The following is a 19,868-nucleotide window of genomic DNA, read 5'->3' on the forward strand; positions in this document are numbered from 1 at the left end:
CAAAGCCTCCTGCCATGCTCACACCCGCCTCTCACCCCAGCACAGTGAACGGGGACCAGCTCCCTTGATTCCATCCTCACCACACTCGGCTCCAAGCCTCCGGCCGCCCCAGCCTGCACAGCAGGACCCTCTGCCTGTCTGTCACCCGGCGGCATCACAGGTCACCAGCTGGGAGTCCCGGCCTGATAGAGCTAGAACATTCTGCCACCTCTAAACCAGCCCCCTGGAGCCCACAGAGGGCCCCTCCCAAACATCCACATGGATGGAGCAGAGACCTTGGAAGCTCATTGGAGATGACAACAGCTTGTATTGTTTTGTTTCCACTTCACTCATTGCTGATTTTTTTTTTTTTAAGAGACTGTGTCTCGCTTTGTTGCCCAGGCTGGAGTGCAGTGGCGCAATCTCGGCTCACTGCAAGATCCACTTCCCAGGCTCAAGAGATTCTCCTGCCTCAGCCTCCCAAGTAACTGGGACTGCAGGTGCCTGCCACCACACCCGGCTAATTTTTGTATTTTTAGTTGAGACGGGGTTTCACCATGTTGGCCAGGCTGGTCTCGAACTCCTGACCTCAGGTGATCTACCCACCTTGGCCTCCCAAAGTGCTGGGATTACAGGCAGGAGCCACGGCACCCAGCCTGTCACTGCTGATTTTTATACCACAAAATGAATGATTTTTCTAATGAACATCCCTCTAGGAACCTTGTGGGGGTAACAGCCACTGCGGCCCGGCAGATCCCAAAGGCTGCAGCCCTCCCTTTGGCTAAAGGCCAGATTAATTAGTACAGGGAGACTTCGCGTTTCACGGAGCAGGTGCCAGACCCCCAGGTACGTTAGTAACTCCTAGGCAGTGGCATCTGGTACCCTGTGAAGTGGGTGGGGGTTGCAGCAGGGACACCTCTGCCTGAGCCAGGGGACAGCCCAAGGGCATGAAATGTAACCAGATCCTTCTCACCAAGAGGAGCACATTTGCAAGACCCACAGTCACACCCCTAGCCCTCCCGGGGGCCTGAGTGGCACCAGGCAGCAAAGGGACGTGTTCTCTGGATCTGTCACTCCCCAATAAACTCCAAGTTCACCGGAGCAGAAAACCTGACGAGGCGTACGGAACAGGCTGGAACAGGAGAGACGCGGAGTCCTGGTCTTGGGGTCAACGCTGCCTCGGGTCCAGCTTCCCCCAGAAACCTCCACGCCTGCTTCCTGGCCCATAAAACCCCGGTCAACCCACCTGGCTGCCCCATTATAATAAAGAGGCCGCAAAAACTATTATTTTCAAGTTGCTTTATGATCACTTCCACGGCTCCTTAAATTCCTTTCCAGCACAAATACGAAGAGCAGCATAAACCCTAAGCTATCTTGGAATGGAAAAAGATTTTAGAAACTTCTAGTGCAACACCTCTATTCACAGTCAAGAAAAGAAACAAGCCCAGAGAAAAATCATTACTGTGACCTCCCGGAGCCCACCTGGCCAGCGCCGCTCTGGATTCGGGCCTCAGCCTCCGCTCAGCGGACACTGGCCTGGAGCCTTCCCTGGGATGACACTGCCCGGGGCACTGCAGGGTGCTGAGCAGTGTCCTTGCCCTCCATCCACCCCACACCAGGAGCACTCCTAAATCCTGACCATCACAAATGTCCCCAGCTGTGGCCAGGTGTCCCTTAAGAGACAGAATTGCCCCTGGGGTGAGAACTACTTCACCAAAGGTTTTTTGCATGGTAACTCAGTTAACCTCACCTAGCCTTGAAGCGGGACCTGTAGAACCACCCCAACTTTGGAAATAAAGGCACAGACCCCGGAGAGGTGGATCTGAGCCCAGCAGGCTAGGTGCGTGGGTAGCAGGTCTCCGGGTGCCCATCCTCCCTGCTGCAAATCCTCTCACAACCCTGCCCTGATAGCTCAAGCCCTTTGAAGCTGCCTGTGGCTATAGGATGTTATTCCTGACCTGTGTTGATCCACAAGTCTCTCTCCTGGGCTTTCCTACAGCCAAATAAGCATTCCAACTTCCTGCCGTTCTCTTCCCGGAAACACCTCCTCAGCGCCAAGCAGCTAAGCCCCGCCAGCCCCGCGCCTTCCCACCAGTTGTGATGCCAGAAGTGCTGCCCGGGTTGGGCCGCCAGGACCCCTTGGTCCCCAGGACCAGTCCACGGTTCAGCGCTCCCTGGCAAAGGCAAGAGGCTGTGGGCGAGGGCCCAAAGGGAGGATAAGCCCAGGACCACTGCCAGACAGCCTGGCTCTCCTTCAGCCGCACCTGCCACGGCGTCTCCTGCCATTGCTGGTGAATGTCAGGTGTGTCTCATTTCTCCAGCCAGACACCGTCAGAGCCATAAGTCCTGCCCGGGGTAGGCGGGGGCAGGAATAGGAGGGTGAGAGGAAGGGGCGTGGGCCCTGGTCCACTAAGCACCAGGCCCCTATCTATAGCATCAGGTTGGCATCACACTGGGTGCATCCGGGGCCAGGGCCCTCCCCAAACTATCAACCAGGAAGGGCCACCTCTCAAGGAAAATACACAATGAATGTCAAAGACAGCACTCCCCCCAAAAAAAAGAAAAAGAAAAAGCAGTGTGAAACATCTCACCAAGAGTTTTGAGGATGAATACATGTTGAAATGATAAAACGGGGTATACTGGGTTCAATACAACATGCTATTGTAATTAATTTCCCGCCCCCTTCACCTTTTAACTCAGCTACCAGAAAATTCAGAAACACGGGCTCGCTCTGCATCCTCACTGGACAGCGCTGCCTTAGAAAATACATCACTTTTAGGCCAGGCATGGTGGCTCACGCCTGTCATCCCAGCACCTTGGGAGGCCAAGGTAGGCAGATCACGAAGTCAGAAGTTCGAGACCAGCCTGGCCAACATGGTAAAACTCTGTCTCCACTAAAAATACAAAAATTAGCTGGGCGTGGTGGCTGGCGCCTGTAGTTCCAGCTACTCGGGAGGCTGAGACAGGAGAATCGCTTGAACCCGGGAGGTGGAGGTTGCAGTGAGCCGAGATCTCGCCACTGCACTCTAGCCTGGTTGACAGAGTGAGACTCCACCACAAAGAAAGAAGAGAAGAGAAGAGAGAAGAGAGAAAAGAAAGGAAGAAAGAAAAAGAAAGAGAAAGAAAGAAAGAAAAGAACGAACGAACGAACAAAAGAAAAAAAAAGAAAGAGAACGAACGAATGAACATCACTTTTGGTTATACAGACAAACCACTAAAAACATAAAAATAATTTTAATTTTTTTTTAAAAAAAGGAAATACATCATTTTACATACAGGTTTTCTTCTAGAGGCTTTTCTTTTTTTTCTTTTTTTTTTTTTTGAGACAGAGTCTTGCTCTTGTCACCCAGGCTGGAGCGCAGTGGTGCGATCTTGGCTCACTGTAACCTCCCCCTCCCAGTTTCAAGAGATTCTTTTACCTCAGCCTCCCAAGTAGCTGGGATTACAGGCATGTGCCACTGCGTCTGGCTTTTTTTTTTTTCTTTCTTTTTTTTTTTTTTGAGACAGAATCTCACTGTGCTGCCCAGGCTGGAGTACAGAGGTACAATCTTGGCTCACTGCAGCCTCCATCTCCCAGGTTCAAGCAATTCTCCCACCTCAGCCTCCAAGTAGCTGTGATTACAGGCCTGCACCACCACGCCCGGCTAATTTTTGTATTTTTTAGTAGAGACGGGGTTTCTCCATGTTGGCCAGGCTGGTCTCAAACTCCTGACCTCCTCAGGTGATCCGCCCACCTCGGCCTCCCAAAGTGCTCAGATTACAGGCGTGAGTCACAGCACCTGGCTCTTCTAGAGGTTTTGTAATCATTTTAGTAACATGTTCTGGTCTCTGCTACGTGTGGGGTTGGCTTTTGGCCATGGTGTGAGGCAGGGGTCCACCTTCACCACATGACACTTGGTAGTGTTTAGTTACGTGACCGCCCCCCTGCCATGAGGTCTTCCCATGTTCATCAGCAGCCCCTGGGGTACTCATGGGGCATCCCAGGTCACCCACATCCTCTGTCAGGGGAGAGGAGGCGACAGTCCCCAGGCACGTCACTGTTCCCACAGGGAGAGCACCACAGAAGAGGTGGGAAGAGGTGGGGCTTGGCACTGGGATGACCATTCAGTACCACCCGTGCCTGGCAGTGTCACCTGCTCCCCTGGAGAACCAACCTGCACTCCCAAGAGGCCCAGCATGGTAGGGGGCACTCACTTACCCCTTTAACCCCCTGGGGGCATGTCCAGGTGGAGGCTGCTGGGCCCCAGGGACACACTTAGAACTCGGTGGCCACCTCCTAAGGCGCCCAACCCTGTCCGGGCTGGGATCAGGCCCCAGACCAGTAAAGGGAAGTGACCGAGGGAGCAGCGTGCTCTCCAACCCCAGGCTGGATTTGCGGGAGCCCCAGGCTGGATTTGCGGGAACCCCAGGCTGGATTCACGGGAGCCCCAGGCTGGACTCGTGGGAGCGGCTCTGGGGAAGAAAGGCCCCGCCATCTTCTCTCAAAGCCCCTCAGGGAGGCTGGCATAGCCAACCAGACAGCGGGGCAACACCAACAAAGGGACGGTGAGGGACAGGACAGCCGTCGGGCCCTGGTGTGGTGGAATCAGGGGTCCTGCTCACCAGGGGTGACCTTACAGGACAAAGCAGAGGGTGAGTCAGAGCTGTGGTCAGCCGGGGCCACGCTGCCCCATGGAGCAGAGACACAGGGGCCCTGTGGCTGCACGGCGAGGTCCCTGCCAGGGCAGGCCAGCTCAGGCTGGAGGCAGGGCAGAGCAGAGAGAGGAGGCCCGTGGCCTGGTCTCACCACTAACGACCTGGAGCCCAGACCCTGTGGCCTCACACGGCACCTCTGCACCCCTGCAGGCCCGCCCGGCCACTGCGCCTCGAAGCCTAGCCATGGCCCAGCCTCCAACAAACTGACCCCGCCCCACCCCTGCCCCTAAGACAGCCCCACAAATGGTTTCTAAGCTGTCTCTGCCCGGGGGCCGGCTCAGTCCACAGTCTGCACGGTGCAGCACAGGAATCCCTGAGCTTTGCCACGGACTGGGGAGAGGATGGGGCTGAAAAAATGAGAAACAACTTAAATGCCCACTGAGATCAATGAAAACCAAACCAGGGCCCTCCCGCACAGGGGAATAGGACGCAGCCAGGAACAGGGACAAGACGGGCCTGGCACAGTGGCTCACGCCTGTCATCCCAGAACTTTGGGAGGCCAAGGCAGGCCGATTACTTGAGGCCAGGAGTTTGAGACCAGCCTGGCCAACGTGGTGAAACCCCGTCTCTATTAAAGACACAAAAATTAGCCGGGTGTGGTGGTGGATGCCTGTAATCTCAGCTGCTTAGGAGGCTGAGGCAGGACAATCACTTGAACCCAGGAGGCGGAGGTTGAGGTGAGCCAAGATCACGCCACTGCACTCCAGCCTGGGTGACAGAGTGAGACTCCATTTGGAAAAAAAAACAAAAAGAAAGAAAAGGGAAGAGGCTCTGACACACGCCACGCGTAGATACACCTTGAGAATATCATGCCCACTGAGAGAAGCCAGACACAACAGGCCGCACAGCGTGTGACTCCATTTCTATGAAATGTTCAGGACACGCCGATCCAGAGACAGGAAAGAGATGTGTGGGTACCAGTAGATGGGGGAGGGGATGGAGAGTGACCGCTGGTGGAGACAGGGTGCCTTTGTGTAATAATAGAAATGTTCTTTTTTTTTTTTTTTTTGAGACGGAGTCTTGCTCTGTCGCCCAGGCTGGAGTGCAGTGGCCTGATCTCGGCTCACTGCAAGCTCCGCCTCCTGGGTTTACGCCATTCTCCTGCCTCAGACTCCCGAGTAGCTGGGACTATAGGCGCCCGCCACCTCGCCCGGCTAGTTTTTTTTGTATTTTTAGTAGAGACGGGGTTTCACCGTGTTAGCCAGGATGGTCTCGATCTCCTGACCTTGTGATCCGCCCGCCTCGGCCTCCCAAAGTGCTGAGATTACAGGCTTGAGCCACCGTGCCCGGCCTAAAAAGATGAATTTTATAGTACGTGAATGGTATCTCCATAAAAATATATGTTTTTTAAAATGGCAGGATCATCTCTAAGAGAGGCTGTCCTAGAAAACTCAGAACCTGGCCAGCACACTGAAGCCAATGGTTGGGCAACTGTGAGGTGGCTCTCCCTGGTGACAGGAATGGCTTCTACACTTGCCAACTAGACTCTGAGCTCCTCGAGGACAGGGCTGCCTGCTGCCTCGTGTACCCATGATCACACTGGTTCGGGGGACGCCTCTAGAGACACCCCAGGGCCTGGGTACCCGGCTGCCTGCAGCGTGCCAGGCGGACTTCACCCTGACCCCATCCCCTCTCGGGTCTCCCAGGCCACACCCCCAAATCCCCCTCGCTACTTCCTCTGCTCCCAAGCTCACAGTCATCTGTGACAGTTCCCACAGTGGACAAGGCTCTACGCAAACAGCAGTTCCTCTGGGAAGCCTCCCTGCCCTGCCCTGTGCTTCCCCGGGCTTGGTTTCTTGGGGTTTTTTTTTGAGATATGGTCTTGCTCTGTTGCCCAGGCTGGAGAGCAGTGGTGTAACCATGGCTCACTGTAGGCTCAAACTCCTGGGCTCAAGCGATCCTCCCGCCTCAGCCTCCCGAGGAGCTGGGACTACAGACACAGCCACCACATCTGGCAAATTTTTTCTAATTTTTGTAGAGATGGGGTCTCGCCACGTTGTCCTTGCCGGTCTTGGACTCCTGGCCTCCACCAATCCTCCCACCTTGGCCTCCCACAGTGCTGGGTTACAGCCATCCGGCCTCCAGGCTTCGTTTCTATCCCTCTTGGCAGTTCTTTTCCATCTCCTTCCACCAAGAGGCCCTGCAGGCAGGAGACGCTGGTCATCTGGCCACCCTGTGCCCCTGACCAGGCACGCATGCATTTGACAACTGTCAGGCGGAGTTGGACAATGCAAACCCACTCAGAGGGACCCAGGGTGTGGCACCACCACAGCCATGCCGCCCCAGCTCCCAGTGATCACACACCAGCCTGGGCTTGACCACACCCGCTCGCTGCAGCCCATCCCTCTTCCCTCCCTGGGCCAGTGACAGGCTCAGAAGTGCACAGGAGTTGTTTCGATTAACGCAGCTGCCCTTTGGGCTCTGGCTGAGAAGAAGGCTCTGCTCTGCCTTTGGGGTACATAGGACACCCGTGGTTGGAGGGGCCAAGAAAATTCTGTGGCTTCCACCAACTCCAGCCCAGAGAGACAGTAACATGAGATGCCTTATGTTCTTTTATTTTTTTGGTTTTTTTTTGTTTGTTTGTTTGTTTTGAGACAGAGTCTCACTACATTGTGCAGGCTGGAGTGCAGTGGTGTGACCTTGGCTCACTGCAACCTCTGCCTCCCAGGTTCAAGTGATTCTCCTCCCTCAGCCTCCCGAGTAGCTGAGGTAACAGGCACGCACCACCATGCCCGGCTATTTTTTGTATTTTTAGTAGAGGTGGGGTTTCACCACGTTGACCAGGCTGGTCTCGAACTCCTGACTTCAGGTGATCCACCCTCCTCGGCCTCCCAAAGTGCTGGGATGACAGGCGTGAGCCACTGCGCCCGGCCAAGATGCCTTATGTTCTAGGGGAGTCAGGAGAGCGACTTCCTCCACCTCGTCCCCACCCTTCCTGAGGGAAGCAGTTGGAATAGAGCAGTGTATAGGAGTTGAAATTCCAGGGGCTTGACCCAAGTGCATGCTAGAGACGGCAATCCTCTCTCTCCTGAGCAAGATAATCAGCTCCATGCAGCCCGACAGCAAGACAGGAGGCCCGCTCTGCCTCCAGCCAACACTGTCTGACAGATGGGATTTTAGGAGAGTATGGAGATGCTGCAGGAAGGGGACGACGGCAACATGACGCGACTGTTCCGGTCCAGGAGCCTGGCTCGGGTCCTGCTCACATCCCAGGGAGCCCAGGGTGGTGCCCCTCACTCGGGACACCCAGCCAGCATGTCAAGTGCTGTTCCCAGGGGCGCCCAGGCTGGCCAGCTTCCAGGCTGCTGCCCAGACACGCTGCAGTCTGGAGTCCGGGCTGAGGACACAGCCCATTTCCAACCCGCCGTGATGAGGGGTCCGCGGCACCCGCGGGTAGTTTCAGGCCGGCTCTGTGGTCAAAAGGGACCCCTGGGACCCATCACACAAAGAGCGATTCTGAATCCACGGCCGGCTGATCTTACACAAATCATCCGTCTCCACGTTCCCTCCCTGGAGACTAGGGCAGCCACCAAAACAAAAACAGGCCCACTGCCACCGCTGGCAGCCCACAAGGTGCCATCACTGGGGTCCAGCTATGAATGCTGAAGGGAGGTCTGTGCCCGGGGCAATCCTGCCACTGTGCCCTCAGCCGACGTTTTCACAGCGGGTCGCCCGGGCTTGTCTGAAAAATGCAACAGTGGTCGTGCCTACCGGCAAACAGGGCCAGGTCTGCGTGAGTGACTGTCACTGTGCACCTGAGAGCCCTCGGGGTCTCGGGGTGCAGCAGCCATTGGCAGTCGGCCTCGGGATTCTCAGCCTTTGTCCACCGAACACACACGATCCCAGTCCAGAGCCACAGAGCAACTTCGCGCTCGGCCACTGCCAAGGAGGCACAGCCCGCCAGCGTGGCAGAGATGGCTGGACACAAACTTGTCATCCATCCCCTCGTGTTCGCTGAGATCGCTGAGGTGGATAAAGAAAGAAAAGAAAGGGGGAAGGGAGGCAGAGCCAGAGAAGCAGGGAGAGACAGAGGGCAAGCAAAAAAAAAAAAGAAAAGAAAAAAAGGCCACTTTTGAAAGCCAAGAAATTCTGAGCAAGCCTCTCCAGATTGTTTATTTCAATCAAGGAAAGAAAGCATGACCGTAAATTAACGGTACGGTTTCTTGACAAGTCAGAACGTTCCTGGGACAGGCCCAAATCTAAGATGCCAGAGACCTACTTGGCTCAGAAAATGCCTGTCAGCTGGGAGAAGAGTGAGACAAAGGAAGTGTGGCCGGGCACAGTCCCCCACTCGGCCACTGACCGCACGATGGCCACCAACGGGCACCTATCCACTCACTCTACAAAGCTGAGCTCTGCACCGGCTCAGCCACCTCGCTCATGAGTCTCCCTGTGCTCAGGGCTGGAAGAAACCACCATCTGCGACTCCCCGCCCCTCCCATCGGGGGCGCTAGCATTGGTAATGAGGAGAGTTCGGATGCTTACAAAACAAAAGCCTTGTGAAATTGTGCAATGCCGTCTTCCTTTTAAACAAAACCTCAGTTCCTGCCAGGTCACACTGAACTCCTTGGGCCGAGTACACGACTCGACGTGCTTCTGACACTTGGTGAGTTGTAACAGAAAGGTGGCCGTGTGAACCCCACAGCAAGACAGTCCGGCGTCTCAAACAGTGAAGTGTTCCCCCAACCTACACGGTTTGTAGCTGCTTTTTTCCTCCTTTATGGTGAGGCTGTCTGGGTGGATGTCAGCATCACATTTTCTTACATTCCTGCAGTTTTAAGGATCCTTGAAATTACCCATGACACTCCCCCCGCTTTTTTTTTTTTGAGACTGAATTTCCCTCTTGTTGCTCAGGCTGGAGTGCAGTGACACGATCTCAGCTCACCACAACCTCCGCCTCCCGGGTTCAAGCAATTCTCCTGCCTCAGCCTCCCGAGCAACTGGGATTACAGGCATGTACCACCACGCCGGCTAATTTTGTATTTTTAGTAGAGACAGGGTTTCTCCATGTTGGTCAGGGTAGTCTCGAACCCCTGACCGCAGGTGATCCACCCGCCTCAGTCTCCCAAAGTGCTGGGATTACAGGCGTAAGCCACCACACCCGGCCATGACCCATATTTTTTTTAAGTCTATGACTCTAAATGCTTTTAAGTTGGGAAGATACAAATTCACACTCAGGCTGGGCATGGTGGGTCACACCTGTAATCCAAGCACTCTGGGAGGCCAAGACGGGCAGATGCCCTGAGGTCAGAAGCTGGAGACCAGACTGGCCAACATGGCGCAATCCCATCTCTACTAAAAATACAAACATTAGCCGGGCATGGTGGCAGGCACCTGTAATCCCAGCTACTTGAGAGGCTGAGGCAGGAGAATCGCTTGAACCCGGGAGGTGGAGGTTGCAGTGAGCCAAGATCAGCCCACTGCACTCCAGTCTGGGCCACAGACCAAAACTCTGCCTCAAAAAAAAAAAAAAAAAAAATTCATTCATTCAACAAGGAATGTCTACTGAACACCCAACATGTCCCAGGAGCTGCCCTACATCTTAGGGGGTCACAGGGCTGACGTTTCCATAGTTTTCCACAGTGTGACACTCACACCCTAGCCAGGTATTTGCAAACTGCAACCCACAGGTTCAATCCTGCCTGCCACCTGTTTTTGTACAGCCTGCAGTCTAAGAATGGTTTTGACATCTTTTAGTGGTTGCAAAAAAAAAAAAAAAAAAAGCAAAAGAAGAAAAATGTCTTATAATGTAAAAATTGCATGGAATTCACATGTTTGTGTCCATAAATAAAGTTTTATTGAAACACAGGCACACTTGCCCATGGGAGCTTTCTTGCTACAACAGCAAAGCAGAGCGGTCTGGACAGACATGACCTCTGGCTTACAAAGCCGAAAATATTTACTGTCTGGCCCTTCCAGAAAAAGCCCCTGCCCTAGTAGATGAGACAAACAGATACACAAACAGATTAATACCCAGCTCTGATCATGTGACATGCAAAGAAGGAGAAGCAGGGAAGGGAGGCGACTGGAGTGACAAGGAGCCTGCTGGGTGGAAAGAGCCCCAGGCAGTGGGCACCGCAAGTGCACAGGTCCTGGGGAAGGGAAGGGCGGGCAGGGAAGGTGGCTGTGCCAGGAAAGGAGCAGGCGCAGGAGGGAGAGCGGGAGGAAAGGAAGGACAAGGCCACAGATGACAGAGCGAAGGGGCCACGTGAAAGGGCCTGGAATTTTTCCCAAGGGCAATAGGAAGCCACCGGAAGGTTCTGAGCAGGGGAAGATCTTTTGTTTGTTTTGGTTTTTACTCGTTTGAGTACCTTTTTTTTTTTTTTTTTTTTTTTTTTTTTTTGAGACAGAGTCTCACTCTGTCTCCCAGACTGGAGTGCAGTGGTGTGATCTCGGCTCACCACAGCCTCTGCCTCCCAGGTTCCAGAGATTCTCATGCCCCCACATCCCAAGTAGCTGGGACTACAGGCGCCCATCACCACGCCCAGCTGATTTTTGTATTTTTGTAGAGATGAGATTTCACCATGTTGGCCAGGCTGGTCTCAAACTCCAGACCTCAGGTAATTGTCCCTCCTTGGCCTCCCAAAGTGCTGGGATAACAGGTGTGAGCCACCGCACCTGGCCATTTATTTTATTTTATTTTATTTTATTTTATTTATTTTGTTGAGACGGAGTCTTGCCCTGTCACCCAGGCTGGAGTGTAGTGGAGGATCTTGGCATAATTCTCCTGTCTCAGCCTCCCAAGTAGCTGGGACTACAGGTGTGTACCGCCATGCCCAGTTAATTTTTTTTATTTTTGTAGAGACGAGGTTTCACCATGTTGGCCAGGCTGGTCTCGAACTCCTGACCTCACGTGATCTGCCCGCCTCAGCCTCCCAAAGTGCTGGGATTATAGGCGTGAGCCACTGCACCCGGCCAGTTATTTTGTTTTTAATATACTTTGTTTTAGGGAGCAGTTTTAGGTTCACAGCAGAACTAAGCAGGAGGTAGAGACTTCCCATGTTCCCCGCCTCCACAGGGAAGGCCATTTTCCGAGCTCCTCGAGGGAGCAGCAGGGAATGGACGGACCCAGATCTAATCAAGCTCAGCATCCAAGAACAGGCCAAGTCACGCAGGGAGTGAGCTTGAAAATCAATTCGTCCGAAAACCAAAAAACATCAATTTGTCAATCCACTCCTGCCTCAATATTTGGGAAGATACACATTTCCTTTTTTTCAATATAGAGGTTAAGCTCATTTGAACACGGTTAGTAAAAGTATGTGCAACTTGGCCAAGCATAGTTGCTCACACCTGTAGTCCCAGCACTTTGGGAGGCTAGGCAGGCGGATCACTGGAGGTCAGGAGTTTGAGACCAGCCTGGCCAACATGGTGAAATCCTGTGTCTACTAAAAATACAAAAGTTAGCCGGGCGTGGTGGCAGGTGCCTGTAATCCCAGCTACTGGGGAGGCTGAGGCTGAAGAATCACTTGAACCCAGGAGGCAGCACTTGTAGTGAGCTGAGATTGAGCCACTGCACTCCAGCCTGGGTGACAGAGCGAGATTCTGTCTCAAAATAAATACATACATACATACACACATACATACATGCATACATACACGCATACATACATAAAAGTATGTGCAACTAGCACATTAACGTCCCACAACTTTGGGGACATTACTGTTCAGGAAGAGGCCAAGATCAAAGAGGTGCGTCATTCTAAAATGGATTTAAAGAAAACGGTCCAGCAAATCGACAGGTCAGGGCTATGGTGACTGGGAGGGTATGGAAATGCCACCTCTGGGGGCAGCCAAGCAAGCCTGGGCAAGGACCTGCCAGAGCTCAGAGGCCAGAGAGCAGCCCAGGAAGACCCGGAGCTCAGAGGCCAGATGCACGGAGTGCAGGGGACCCTGTGGGGGACTCCTCTCCTCTCAGGTGGAAGCTGCCACCCTGGAAGGGCAGAAAGACGGTCGCGGAGAACCTGAACAACCAGGTGAGGAGTGTGGCCGGGACACAGTTTGCAAATAGGAGTCACTCACTGCTAAAGGGGAGTGGGGAGGACAGAAAGGGAGATGAGGCCCATCACAGTCACAGCACACCATGAGCTGCTGCAGGGCTGAAGGCCAAGTCCAAGGTTCTCACTGGGGGGGTGACAGTGCTTTCCAGGGGACATTTTTGGTTGCTACAGCTTAGGGGACACTGCTACTAGCATCTGGTGGGTGGCGGTCATGGATATTGCCCACATTCATCCTACAGTGCCCAGGACAGCCCCGCCATGGAATGTCCCAGCTCGGAACGTGGACACGGCAGAGGTGGGGAGACCCCAATGGGGCAGCAGGGTCCTGCCATGTAATAAACCGGCTCTGAACTCAGAGCTCCTGGCGCCCTGCAAGCTTCAGTGTCTTTTACCCGCTTTGATCCTCACAACCACCTGGGAGGAAGGTGTTCCCATTACACCCGTTTTACAGATGAAGAAAGCGAGGACCAGAGAGGGGAAGTGACCGCCTCAGAGCAGGGATCTGAATCCAGGTCTCTCCAACTCTGAAGCCTGTGTGGGGCATGGAACCGAGGGCAGAGACCCAGAGATGTCGCCAAGACCACCAGATGAGAACGGAGCTCAGGCTGGGCCCCTGCTCTCCTGTCCGGCATCCTAAGCCAGGAGCAGAGGCTCCTGGGGCAGGAAGGGGGAGGGCTGTGGCGTCTGAAGGCCCCACCAAGCTGCCTCATGGCAGGTCCCTGGAGCTGAGCCAGGAGCCCAGCGTGAAGCTGTGGATGAGGACGGCCGATCTGTCATGGTGGTGACCAGCACAGGCTTGCGGAGCCCCCCGCCAGCCTCCACCCCATTCATCTGCTCTCCGTCCCCTCCCGCCCAGTGGGCTCGGAAAGGTTTAGTGCCCCCTGACCTGCTTTGTTACTCAGCAAGTGACTGGCTCAAGGTCACCCAGCTCTGAACCCCCAATTCCGCTCCCCGATCCAGGGAACAAAGCCACCTATGAATGCACCTCAGGCCCTCAACAGCCTTGCCTCGTCCTGCCTGTTCCCTGAGCTGGGCCTGAGGGCAGCGGACTGCACACCACCATTCCAGCTGTGACCAGGCCCTGGGCAGCCAGCTCACCCTTTCCCCCACCACACTCTAAACCCACAGGAGCCAGGGACTCCTCCCAACCTGTCCCAGCATGGCACTCGGCACTCAAAACCCAGCAGCCCAGACCAGGTGAACGCATGACCGCAAGGCCCGTCCCCACAGGTGTCAGATGGAACCGAGGACAGATGGCTTCCCTGGAGCTGAGGCTCCTCCCCAGCTCATCGGGGGAGTGGGCGGGGCATAGGACAAACGGGCAGGAAACCAGCAGAGGAGACAGAGCAATTAGGAATTAAAGCGCAGGCAGAGTGGTCAGGCGGGAGAGAAGGACACAGAGGGCGACCCCTGACCGCCCCCAGAGGGCTCCTGCAGGACGGACAGGGACTGAAGACACGGCAGGAGGCTGAGGAAGGGTCTCTTCCACAAGACAGAAAAGTACAACAAAGGCCAGGCGGGGTGCTGTGCGGTGGCTGATCAGTTATACCTTTAAGCCCCAGTAGTTAACATCTTGTTAGCAGCTCCCTCCCCAAAGAAGAAAAGGCTATAAAATGCGAACAAACCGATTGTTACCACGACATATATATTTCAAGTCTCAGCAACTAAACACACACGTGCACACGCAGGCACCCGCAGCTCCTGACACAGTACACGCTTCCACCAGAACAGCCTGCACACAAACACCCATCTGTGCGGCAGAATCTCCGTCACCCTCTTTTCCTCCCCAGCAGTGACCTCCTCCAGGCCAGGACGGTCTGACCCGTCCTGGTGTCGCCGGCTCAAGGAGGGGGAGCGCCCGGACCTGCCAGGTGTCCAATCAGACACACGGAGACGAGGCTGGCAAGTCCCAGAAATCCTCGGCTCAGACAGAAGTTGACTCTACCACGGCTTTACACTCCGACCTTCAGGGTTTCAAAACATAAACTGCAAAGAGGAGAGAGGCTGCCCACTGCGTCAGCAGGGGCTGCAGGAGAAGGCTGACCCCGTGTGTTGACAAACCCTCCTGGTGGCTCATAAGGAAGCTATTATTGGGGAATTAGGGGAGTCATTAGCTCTCGAACGGCAGTGATAAAAGCCCATAGGAGTCGTCTAATGAGCCTGCTTTAGGACTGGTGCTGTTTTTAGGAGCATTCTCCGGCCCGGGGAGATTCTGATAAATGGCCATTGAGGCAGAGGGGTGGGGCAGGGCACCGATCCCTTGAATGCAGCCCAGTATCCAGAGATCCCAAGACAGTGCAGGCACCCGGTGGGACCCAAAGCAACTTGCTGAATACATGCCCCAGCCAGAAACACATGGAAAAAGACGCTCTTCACATATGACAGGATCACCGGGCTCCACGGAGCTGAACCACCTTCTCACTAGTTTCACAACTCGGGGTACACTTCCCCACAACGTGCTGCTGAATTATTAAAACACAAGCATCCTCCCCCAAGCAAACAGATGGGATGCACCCAAAAGCAGTCCATGCCTCCACTGCCCCCAGGGGCGGAAAACATGCCTCTAAAAAACTTCCACCGTGCCCAGGTGGACAGAGACCCCGTCCTGCCTGATTGTCATGGCCACCACTGAGCGCAGACCTGGGCCCTGGCAGACCCCAGGTCAAGCAGATTTCAGAGCGAGTCCGTCCCCAGCTCCCACGGGCATGTCCACGGGGGACACAGAAAAGGGGTCTCAGCGGAAGCAACTCCTCAATTCATTTCTCTAGAGCAGGGGCTTCGTTCGAGATGGCGATCGGGCTGGAAGGGGGAGGGACGGGGAGACTCGTGGAGGCTGCCGTTGCATAGCAAGACGTTTTTTTTTCTAAAATCCAGATTGCATATGCTTATGGGGGGGTGGGGTTTCGGGTACGTACGGGGGGCAAGTTTGGAAGCCACCAAGGCACAGCAGGTTGACCGGGGGTGGGGGCAGCGCAGGAGCAATGATAGGCATTTAGGGGGCATCCCTGGGTGTCCAGCTGGAGGGCTTCCCCTTAGCCCCTCTGGCGCCCAAAGGGCCAGAAACGCAGGCGGGGGTTACCCAGGTACTGGGGTCTTTTTTCTTTTTCTTGCTTTCTTTAAATAATAATAATAATAATACGCTGAGGGTTGTCCTGGGTGATAAAAGGGCCCGGCCGGGGCCACCCACGCTGTCATCTTTTGTGCGGGGCGCCAGGACCGTCTGCGCCTAGCCCCCGCGCGCCCCCGGCCCAGGAAGGGGCCCCCGCTCCCGCCCCTGGGCGCGCCCCGCCATTGTCCGGCCCCGCCGCCCCCACCCGAAAACCAGCAGGCGCCCTCGGGCCGGGCGGTTAACGCCCCCAACCGCCCCGCCGGCCCGGACAAAGCGCGAGGCCCGGCCCGAGCAGGCCGCGCCCGAGGCCTGGGCCTCGAGTCCCGGGCGCGCCCGCAGCCCCGAGCCGCGACGCGGGGGCGGCCATGGCGGCGGGGTCCGCGCTCGGACACGGCCCGGCGGCCTCCCCGTGGGCTCACCTGAGGCGGCGTGCGCGACCCAGTCCGGGAGCAGCGGCGCGCGCTCCCCCGCCCTCGGCGTCGCACCCCCAGGCCCCGCTCGGGCCGGGCCCCGCTCGGTTGCTGGCGACCGAGCCCTCCTCCAGCGCTCGCGGGGGGGGCTTATAAGGCCGCGCGCCAGCTCCGCCCCGACTGCCATTGGCTGCCTGACCCACGCCCGAGTGCCCATTGGCCCGCGCTGACAGCTCCGCCCCTCCCCTCCGCCGGGCCCATCAACACCGCACGGCCCGCCCACCGCGCTTCGCGATTGGGCGGGGACAAACGCCGGCCTCGCCTCTTCATTGGCAGCCCGGCGGGGACACGCCGGCGCCCACCCACGTGCCCGCTGACCGGCTCCGTTCTCATTGGAGGGGGCGCACGCCAGCCAAGGCGGCCGCGACCAACCCGACGGCAGCTGGGCCTCGGATTGACAAGGGAGCCTCAGGGCCCGCCCGACGACCGCACAGAGAGGAGCTAGTATTGGCTTGCCGGGCCAGCCCGAGGCGCGGACAGGCTGGGGCGGGTGCCAATCACTGCCCGCACGCTCCGGGCCCCGCCCTGGTTATCAGGCGGCGGCTGAGTACGTGAGACCTAGCACAGCATCAGCACCGGCCGGGAACGTGCAGGCTGCAGGTTCGAAGCCCGTGGCCGGAATGTGGGCGTATCGTTCCCCCATTTGCAAAGTTCCAAGCTAGAAGACATAGCGATCCGTTTTGCAAAGGAGGAGAACCGAAAACAGGAGAAACAGAGTAAAGCAGCAAGAGCCTCCACCCTGCCCCCTCAGGTCTATTTCCATCACAATCAACAAACCTTTGCAAAGGGGCAAGGCCTTCTGAATAAAGTTAGGGTCCCTCTCCCCAAGTTCCCTAAAATGGCAGAGAATGAGCTTTGGTCCTTTCTGACCTGGGTTCAAAGCTCAGCCGGGCCCCATGCCTCACTGTGGTTGGCCTCCAACAAAGTAACCTCGCTGAGTCTGTTTCCAATTGTGCAATGGATATGATGCTAGTAGCCACACCCCGTCTACCAGCCTTTGAGAATGTTGCAAGGATTAAGTGGGATGAGGCACGGAGAAAGATTTGACCCTGTGACTTCACAAAATGAGCATTGTGTACTGGGCCACTGCAGAGGCGTTGGCATGCCCCCATTTGGACGGGCAGGAGTGTAAATTGGACAATTTGACATTTTCTAACAACATTCTAAGTGCATCCACCCTATAACCCAGCCAGCAGTTCTTCCTGGAGGTGATGTACCCAAAGAAAAGGTCTGGAGCTTACACAATTCAAGAATGCGGGCAGCAGGGCTGTCTGCAACTGTTTCCAATGTTTTGCCCTAAATATCCATCAGCGGGGGATTAGAGAAGTAACTTAATAGCAATCAGTACTCTGGAATACTTACTATGTAGCAATTGAAAAGGAGGCCAGGCCCCGTGCTGTAGCTCAGGCGTGGTGGCTCACACCTGTAATCCCAGCACTTTGGGAGACGGTCAGGTGGATCACCTGAGGTCAGGAGTTCGAGACCAGCCTGGCGAAAAGGGCAAAACCCTGTCTCTACTGAAAAATACAAAATTAGCCAGGCATGGTGGCGCACGCCTGTAATCCCAGCTACTCCAGAGGCTGAGGCAGAGGTTGCAGTGAGCCGAGATCACTGCACTTCAGCCTGGGCAACAGTGTGAGACTCGTCTCAAAAAAAAAAAAGAAAAGAAAAGGAGGCCGATCTGCATGCAATCATGAAATATCTTCCAACCGCTGAGCTAGGGGCAGTAGTCCAGAATCCTGTACTCAGTAAAATGTATATGGAAACACACACAGAAACCGGCATGAGGTTTTTAAGAGCACACAAGCCTGTCAATGTACAGAAAAAGGTCCTCCTAACCTGAAGAAACTAACTTAATCCTTGGGGAGAGAAGGAAAGTTGCATGCTGGTAAAAAGAGAACTCAAAGGAGAATTTAAGCAGCTCTGGGTGTTTTACATTCCTATGGGACCATATTCATATATTCCACATGGAGTTAAGATTCAATTTTAGTTCATGCCTGGGAATCGCAGCACTTTGGAAGGCTGAGGTGGGCAGATCACTTGAGCTCAGGAGTTCGAGAACAGGCTGAGCAATATAGCAAGACCCCGTCTCTACAAAAAAAAAAAAAAAAAAAAGCAAAAAGTCTCTGGGCGTGGTGACACATGCCTATAATCCCAGCTATTCGGGGGCTGAGGTGAAAGGATCACCTGAGCCCAAGGAGGTGGAGGCTGCAGTGAGCCGTTGATTACACCACTGCACTCCAGCCTGGGTGACAGAGTCAAACTCCGTCTCAAAATAAAAAGTAAAAATAAAATTAAAAGACAGGCTGGGTGTAGTGGCTCACACCTGTAATCCCAGCCCTTTGGGAGGCCAAGGTGGGAGGATCACTTGATCCCAGAAGTTTCAGGCCAGTCTGGGCAACATAGCGAGACCTCTTCTCTACTAAAAATTTAAAAAATGAGTCGATGGTGGGGGCACATGCCTGTGGTCCCAGCTACTTTGGGGGCCGAGGAGGATCACTTGAGCCCGGAAGGTCAAGGCTACAGTGAGCCATGATCACACCACTGCACTCCTGGGTGACAGAATGAGGCCCTGTCTCAAAAAAAAAAAGGGCAATCATGCAGGGAAGGAGTCCCCACCCCACATACATAGGGCTTTTTGTTATACTTCCAAGTATATTCTGTAAGACAGTGGGGGTGTTTGGATTTCACAGACGATACAAATGTTTTTAACCAAGTCACCTAAATGGGTTCTCCACTTTATTTTGCGTAGACAAAGTTTTAATGCCATCTATTATGAGAAACACTTAACACTAACAATCATAGAATCTGGGTGGTGGGTCTCCTTGAGGGTTCACCATCCGATTCTTTCCAAGTTTTGGAAACCTTGCATATTAAATGTTAAAAACACACTAGAATTGCTGTCAGGTAAGCAGTCTTCATCCTCCGAAAAGGAAGGAAATGCTCTTTAGAATATTTTAATGGACAGATTCATTCAGAGAACACTCACCTAATTGCCCAGGTTTTCTTCCATTCTTTGCAGTCAGATGCAAATCTCACAAAGGACGGGGGCAGGGAATGCTTGCGGACCTCCCCCTAAACAAGACCAGGAGGCTTCACTTGGCTTTCAGACATCAAGGAATCCCCAATTAGCAGGCCCAGTGCTCAATTTCCGACTGGTCTCCATCAATCTTTCTAGACAGGCAAGGTGTGGAGTGCAGAAATGTTCAATGCTTTAATAGATTTCCCTCCCTCCTATGGGTTGGTCTGTTGCATTAACAAATTGAAATGGGAGGCCGGGTGCAGCGGCTTTAATCCCAGCACTTTGGGAGGTTGAGGCAGGAGGATCACTTGAGCCCGGGAGTTCGAGACCAGCCTGGCCAACATGGCAAAACCCCGTCTCTACAAAAAGTACAAAAATTGGCCAGGTGTGGTGGTGCATGCCGGTAGTCCCAAATACTCGAGAGAGAGGGGGAAGCCCAAGAATCGCTTGAATCCAGGAGGAGGAACCTGCAGTGAGCTGAGATTGTACCACTGCACTCCAGCCTGGGCCACGGAGACTGCCTTAAAAAAAAAAAAAAAGCCGGGCGCGGTGGCTCACGCCTGTAATCCCAGCACTTTGGGAGGCCGAGGCGGGCG

At 54.8% G+C, this 19,868-nt stretch overlaps 2 protein-coding genes across 5 annotated transcripts in view; one reads left to right on the forward strand and one right to left on the reverse strand.

Annotated features, from left to right (window-relative positions):
- Nucleotides 1–16,323, reverse strand: part of KDM4B (lysine demethylase 4B) — a 184,016-nt gene extending 167,693 nt beyond the window's left edge. For all 4 annotated transcript variants that reach the window (XM_050770071.1, XM_050770070.1, XM_050770072.1 and 1 more), the window contains exon 1: nt 16,200–16,323. The gene's annotated coding sequence lies outside the window, so the exon portion shown is untranslated. The remainder of the gene's footprint in view (nt 1–16,199) is intronic.
- MYDGF (myeloid derived growth factor) overlaps nt 1–19,868 on the forward strand; it is a 408,533-nt gene that overhangs the window by 72,222 nt on the left and 316,443 nt on the right. The gene's annotated exons all lie outside the window — the stretch shown is intronic.

Source organism: Macaca thibetana, chromosome 19 (genome assembly GCF_024542745.1).
Source record: "Macaca thibetana thibetana isolate TM-01 chromosome 19, ASM2454274v1, whole genome shotgun sequence".
Classification (NCBI taxonomy): domain Eukaryota; kingdom Metazoa; phylum Chordata; class Mammalia; order Primates; family Cercopithecidae; genus Macaca; species Macaca thibetana.